Here is a 7912-nt window from a genome sequence, read left to right as displayed (position 1 = left end):
TTGTTCCATATACGTTTATTGACCAAGTACAAACATATGGTTTCACACCTCAGTTGCTTCAGAGAGCGCTTGCTTACTCATCGAGTGCACCCTCAAAGCTTTGATAACTAATATTTGCCTCCTTTTGCAGGATAATGCAGACACAGGGAACATGGTTTACTGGATGGATGCAGCTTTTCACATTTGATCAGCGTTTGTTTTTCCAATTGATTCCCTTTTCCCTGATTTAAAGAAAGCGGCGCCTGAGGTCTAGAGGTCATTAAAGTCCCTGTAATGGATAAGCAAGTCGCGAGGCTGAGGGCTTTTCTCGGGCTTGCAGACATTCACATGTGTAAGTATCAAATGCTAATTATTTAGGAAGCGGTTGAGTAAACGGTCAGTGCCTCTGTGGTGTTCAGATGTGGATTTGTACAAATTGTTGCCTTCACGGTTCAGCTTTTAAACTCATTAAACCTAAAGCCTCCGTCCTCAACCTGCACACAATCAGCTCATGGGACATTGTTTATTTTAGTCCAACATTTAAGATAAAAGTTTGCATTAAACATCCATGGGATCGGCCTTCGCTTGTGCACCAATGCAGCCCAAGCTTTGCACACATCCGCAGAAAGACACAACCTGATACAGTCATTTCTGTACCAGCCGTGCAGTGGCTTTGAAGCACAGCTACACTGGAATTCACACACATACAAATCAAACCACAGCTACACAGCTTCCAGTCTACTCAATGTCAGGCCTCTGGCACCAGGTTCATAGCGTGACAGGGACCCAGGTGGGACACTGGCCTCCGTGAGGCAGGTAAGCCGGGGACCTCATTACTGCTGTCATCAGTGTCTTGTTTTTCCACCACATGCTCCAAAATCTAATCCGGCTTTGTTGCAGATTTCTTGTGCAGGACCAGTTTATTCACCCTCCTGCTTTTCTTGGAAAAACACCGACGAGACAAAACGCAACGATACAGTAATTCCGTTTATTAATATTCGCTCCCCTTGACTTTCTCCACAAACACTATGCGATGTTTGCCGCCGGTCGCTGCAGCGCCGGAACGCGCGCTGAATAATTCAGAGGACGCTAAATGCATTGTTCCGAAATGATGTTGCTGCTTGTGATTAGAGCTCGCGGAGGTTAAGAATAGACGCGTACGTGTCATCCCCACTGCAAACACGGCCCCTGATGAGATGAGTGACAGACCAAAGGCCGACTGGGAGCCCGTCTCCTCCTTCATGCTGCCTGCCTGTGTGACGCTGTCGCCAGATGCCCTGCAGCCAAGGATCAGCGAGCGTCGTCTCTTTATCATGAACGATGACGGCAAACAGGGGAAGCTGCTGCAGCGGGATAATGGATGAAGGGCTGATTTACCCACTAAACTGAATTACTAGGGGAAGCCTCGAACGCGAGCATTTGAGCTGTTTATCCCACGCAGCTGAAGTGAGCTGCAGGCCGGTGTATTTTTGTATTCCTGAGACAGAGAACCTGCCAGAACCCGTGCGTTGCGCTCTCACAGTCTTCTGTTCACATTAGACAAAGCCCAGAGTTTGTCGCTCGGCGCCGCCCTCCGTGGGACGGGGCCCCCGAGCGGCTGAAGTAATTGACTGCGGGGTGTGTTGTGACTTTGATGAGGCGGGGAGGTAGTTTCAGTAGATTCCTGTGGTAGCGACAACAGAGCCTGGCGCACACACACTGGGCTAATATCTCCTGCACACAAAGCCATTTGTGTGATCCCATGTGTGTCGTATGCAGGACGTGGTTGTTTGTTGTAGGTCTGTCAGATGCTGGAGTATTTTTAAACACTATGCACAAAATTACAATAATGACATATTAAACTGTCCAAATCAGCATCAAGGCAAGAAATAAAAGTGACTGGACATAAAAAAGGCGATCTCATTAGTTTCACCATCTCAGAAGGGCGTGGGGAAGTAAATTTCCCTCCGCTGTTAGTGACTCATCCTTGAGTCTGATGACTTTAGAGGCCTGTGGTTTGGATGAAGGTAAAGGGGAAAAAACACCTTATGCAGCGTAAGCAAAAGCTCAGCAGCCTCTGCACCATCCCTGCGTCTGATGTTCCCACAGTTCTGAAAAATTGGGGTCAGACTCATTGGTGAGGTGAGTGATGAGGTGAGTGATGAGGTGAGTGGTGTTAGAGCACGGTGGGAGGGTTTCTGGGGCCGTAGCCTCCATTGTTGGGCCCAGGATCTGACTGCTTGTGGGTCTTCAGCTGTGAACACGTTTGAGGGAGGGAAGACTTGACCTGAGACGGTCGGAATGAGGAAGACGCAGATGTCGAATGCAGTCTCAGGCTGGAATTGGAGACGCTCCACCAGATGCCTCATTATGATTGCAGTGATTCTGTAGTATTTGACGCACAATCAGCCAGTAAAGGAAAAAAAGCCTTGATAATACGACATATTAAACCCACAAAGCAAACCTCACGGTCCTGCAAATATCTGCATCACACGTTTACATTGAGTCCTTGCTCTCATCCTCCTCCCTCCCCGTCCTTCTCTCCTATAAGTTGCTGCAGTTGTAAGGTTCTCTGGGGAGGGGATCCATATTTAATGACCCGGCAGAAGCTGCATGGAAATGGGTCCCATTAGAACCCAGCCACAGGCCCACGGGCTCCTGCAAAGCGCTGTACAGGAGGACAGTTAGCTTGTACTAATGAAGACACGTCCGTTTCCCATTGATGCCGCTGAGGTCGGCCGCCGGCACGCCTTTCGATAGGTCAGTGCACGAGAACGTGAAGCGACTGAGGAATAAGTCTCCGAAATGTCGATTATAATCAGATTTCTGTACCTCCTCATCTACTGGTGCAGTGTCTGCTGCGATGCGGCCCATGCTTTACAAACAAAGCTTTCAATTTATTTGCATTAAATTGTACTGTATAACTCCTGGGCACCTTTAGGGAGAAGCCCAACGGCGAGCTGGTACAATACATCACATCTGGCTGAGGAGTGGGAGCAGAGTGACATCTGGACTACAACGGTGATGCTGCCACCGTTCACCAGTAGCAACAGAGTCGCCTCCGGCCTCCAGCACCAAACAGAGGTGGGCTGAGCTCACCTACTGACACCTCCCTCACCTTATCTCCCACTGGCCCCGGCTCAGGTGACATCAAATAATTAGATTTCATAGACGATCCGTGATCCATGTAATTCGCTTTTTAAAAAAAGTAAAGCCCCGAGTGATCGGGGGCTGCGCACTCGCTTTGGGCAAATACATCATCACTGCTTCATCGTCGGAGGAAGCAGGTGGAGCCTCCTCACGCAGGTCCTCTGCAGATCCTGAGCGTCGTAATGGATCCCACTGCCGTGCGTGCGCTGGTCGCAGCTGTTTGCTGTGGGTTTCATTACGCACAGACAGAACGATGCACAACGCGCCTTCTAAGCTCGTCCACATGAATGTGTTTGCTCACATTTACTCCAGACGGAGGCAGTTTGTCGAGCGGGAACCAGTCGAGTATTAATCACAGATGTTTATAATCTGGAACCTGAAAAGTGTTTAAAACACAGGTTTCTGTTGTTTAGAACATAGATATCATTAAAGTCCGTTATTATGCCATATAATAAATCTTCCTGTAAATAAACAGTCTGACAGTGATCTTGGCTTCACGTGCCAGATTCATTACAAATATGTTCTGGACTTCACAGACTGTGTGCACAGAATATAATGAGAATTATGAGTTATGAGACACGGGCAGAAACATTATGAATGATTAAGTGATTTATAACCACTTCCTGCATTTCCTGCCCTGTATAACTGGGTTTTACTTCATTTCCAACTATTTCTTTTTCATCCTTGCGTGCTCAGGTGTGCGTGTGTGTGTGTGCGTGTGTGTTTGCAGGTTTAAATCTGTGCATGAATCTCTCCGTAACCCTGGAGCCAGGCTGTGAAGCCCACTTCACGTGCTCACCGGAGCTTGACGCCGCTGCAGGCGCTCACCGCGTTTGTGATGACTCCTGGTGGAGTCATTTAGCAGGTTTGGGCGGCAGAGACCTAAAACTCAGCCCCGGGTCCCGAGGCCCAACCGAGGCCCAACAAAAGCAGCTGTTTATCGTCCCGGTTCCAGATGATGCACCCTCTGACGCCGCACGCGCGGAGTGTAAATGTTGGACGCCTTGGCTGGTGTAAAGTCAATCACCTTTAATTTGGCCTGTGATTATCAGCCGGTCGATACGGTGTAAAACCTCCAGCGCCGCTCGCTGACATCCGTCAGGCCGTAACGGCCCGTCGGCCCTGCTTGGTATGCAGGGGCGCCGGGCGCCGTAAAGCGGCTCATTGCAGGTGACATCCTCCTGAGGGCATTGTGCCAATATAAAGGAGGCAAACTCATTCACTCTGGAGCACCAATTCATATTCATTACGCGCTCACATCTGCAGAACATGACAGATTGATTGAGACGGCCTGGAATTGCAGGCCGCGCGCCGTCTTTCCATCAGCAGTAACCGCATTCCCCGGTGAACGGATTAATTATGGGTGGCGTCCGCGGAGACAAAGAGAAGCCTGGGTGAGGACAGGGAATGAAGAGGGTGAACGCGGAATCTACCGGTCACTGTCCACGATGAAGCATCAGCAAACAGAAGCACACACTCAGACCCGTCACAATCTCCTTATATAATAATTTAAACTTCATGTTGTAGGGCTTCTAATAAAACTGCTGTGACATCTCCACCATTTAACTGTAAACATTCTGTAAACATTTATCTTTGATTCAGATTTATCATTTAGCACTGAAGCTAACAGGTGCAGGAAAAAAACAAACGAAGTATGTGAAGAAAAAAGTACAATGCTTAACATTACACAGTGATCACTTTTTTATTATTAAGTGAGCACCTGAACACTGGAGGAGAAATAACACTATCAATTAATCTGTTTATTATTAAACACTATTCATATTTCTTCTTTTATGGTCGTATGACATTCATGAGTGAGTGCGGCGTTTCATGAAACGCCCCCAGCTTTGAAGCCGTGTTTTGACAGCAGAGGTTATAAATCCTGTCAGTGACAGAACCACTGATGTGTGTATTGATGCGACTCTATTTGCCCGTTGGAGGAAGTGCAGGTGGTGGCTGTCTATCGGCGGCCCTGCTGCGTCTCGGCCAGATAAGACGTACCTGGCTGCTATCGCCCTGCCTTTGATGACTACAGATGACAGAGGGTGATGGACAGCAAACCTTATTATGGATTTGACATTCAGATCAGTGGGATCAGGAGCGCAGACACAGGGCCTCAGAGGGCATCATGGGAGGACGGCTGTGGTCGAGAGCTGCCTGGGCTTAAACAGACTTGAGGCTTTATTTTGTTCTTTACTGAAGATAATTAAAGCTCATAGTCATTGTCCTGCTGCTTTTCCTTCTCTGTGTATTGTATTAACTATACTGATCGGCTCTCAGATATAAAAAGGAAAAGAAGCTTCCATGAAACCTGACTCCTGGTCTTGAGATGCCTTCATGGCTCCTAAATCCTGTTGCGAGCGTCGCTGATAGAGGCCACGGTCCAACCAGATAACCATTCTCATAAAAGATGAGCGCCGGCTGTGAATCGATGGCGTGAGCGCCGAGGACACCTGACCCCACCGGCTAAAAATAAGTTGGTATTTCTTCCTCTGCTGACAGTTTGAGCGCTCCCTGGTCCATCACGGGGAGACGTGCTTGGCAGGGAATTGAAAAGTTACAATTATAAGGTTGTTGAGAGGCCTTATGATAAAAATGTGGATCTTCTTTGTAAAAATGAACTTTGCCTCATCTGCTCTCATGACTCAGCGGTACGTCACCAGCCTTGTGAAGTCATTCTTGCCTGTAGTGGTTCATAGTTTGTTTTTGCTGCACTCGCGTCCCTGGGGCCGTGACCTTCAGTCATTTATTTGGCCGCGCTCATCTGTTCATCTGTTATTTTAAACATGAGGCCTCTTGTATCAGAGGGTTTCACTCATGTCATGGTAAGCTTTGCCATTACTATTTGACATGGAGCTAATGAACACGGGTCGATGGTAAGTGTTAATGGTGTGGAGAAATCTGTTGTCATGACAACCATGATTATTCCTAGTTGTTCATTCGATTTCAAGTGTGAGTAGCAATAGTACTTCAGGAGGGTGTAACTTTCAGTTATCCTAATAATAACAGTAATCACCAGTCCTCTGAGCTAGATCTTATGTCCCAATTACCTCTTCTGATTATTGCTTTTCCGAACTGCTCCAACTTGGAACAACCGAAACTGCTAACTCCAGTTCATGAGTAAGGAAATCTAGATTGAAAACTCAGGATCCAATCAGTTCCAGGACTCACCCCGCTGCTCCTGAGCTCACGCACAAAAACGATCTCGCAAGCGAATAAAGAGTTGCCGTCGGAGAAAAGTAGCGCCCTGAGGGCCGCTTCTCCATCAGTGACTCGTAACCAATCTTACCGATCTTCTATAATCAGGTTTAACTCTGTCTGAGTGCACGTGGAAAGGGAGACGATGCCCGGTGAGCTTCTTATTTCTCAGTCAAAGCGATCGAACTGAGTGCTTCCAGTGCTCCCGCTACTGGAACCACTGAGGTTAATGCACTTCATAACATGATTAAAGCTCATGGAACCGCTTTGAAGCTGGATCCAAAATCACTCCAGGAAATAGATCCTAACCTACACCTGTTAAGGACCAGAAATAAGGAATATTTCACAGCCTCATCACATATTTAAAGTTGATCCATGTTAAAGATGGAGACTTAACTTTGATAAAGACATTATGTTTTGCTCATAATTAGAAGTGAAAATACTTTTATTTATTCATTGCTTTTGTTTTGACCATTGCAGCATCTGACAGGTGCCGCCGGCTGTGAAGGAGGCAGGTGGTCGGGGAAACTCGGCGGTGGTGGACGGGATGTTCATTGTGTCATTTCCATGTTGATGCATCGTTTCACCGGACGCAGCAGCTGTCTGCTGAGAGGAGCAGTTAGGGCACCACAGATGCTCTCTTGGTTTACACACACACACACACACACACACACACACACACACACACACACACACACACACACACACGCACGCACACACACACGCACGCACGCACGCACGCACGCACACACACACACACACACACACACACACACACACACACGCGCGCTTCCCTCCGCATGACTGCTGTTGTGATTACTCCTGCTAAAGTTGAACAAATCCATCAGTGAAGGGACGTCGGTGACTCATGTGCTGCGACAGTCACGTCCGTTTGCCAGAGTGGCACCGTCACGGAGCGGCTTCGTGGAACAGGCGACAGGAGGAGCGACAGAAGGAAGTGATGCAATGAACGCAGGACTCACCGAATGGGTAAATAAACAAGCGCACACAGACAAAAAACAAGTAGATATACTGTAAGTCTGTTTACTGCAATTTCACAATGATGAGCTGTTGTCACATTAGGGCCAATAATGATCAAAAGTCACCTGAGGCAGCTGCTGCTTAACGTTGGCCATAAAAAGACGTAGGATTGACAGACGAAATCAAATTTAAAGGCCTTTAATGAATCTAGTCATCAAACACCGTGTATGTGTCATTGTAATCCTAATGCACCTCCTGTATTTTGCATCTTATTGTCATGCAGCTACACGCACTCCTTGTGCCAGCTTTATTGGCCTCCGTGCTTCTGTCGCAGCTGTTTCTTGCTTTTACTGTGGGCACGGCCACAAGCGGATTGTGCAATAAAGCAGCAAGTCGTTCTCCCGCTGACCCAAGACAGAAGTTAATGTGCTGGACCCCACCGGACCACTGCTACACCAGAAAGCCTTACGCTGGTGTTTATGTGTGTCTCCGCTGTGGAACCATATGAAAGGTGTACGATGCACTGTAGAGTCTCAGACGCCAGACTGAGCCGTCGCATGGTGATCAGCATCATTAACTGCTGCTGCTGTGGCTCTAAAGTTAATAATAAGTCAGGAGGAAAGTT

Source organism: Betta splendens, chromosome 6 (genome assembly GCF_900634795.4).
Source record: "Betta splendens chromosome 6, fBetSpl5.4, whole genome shotgun sequence".
NCBI lineage: Eukaryota > Metazoa > Chordata > Actinopteri > Anabantiformes > Osphronemidae > Betta > Betta splendens.
Note: the sequence above shows the minus strand (reverse complement) of the source record.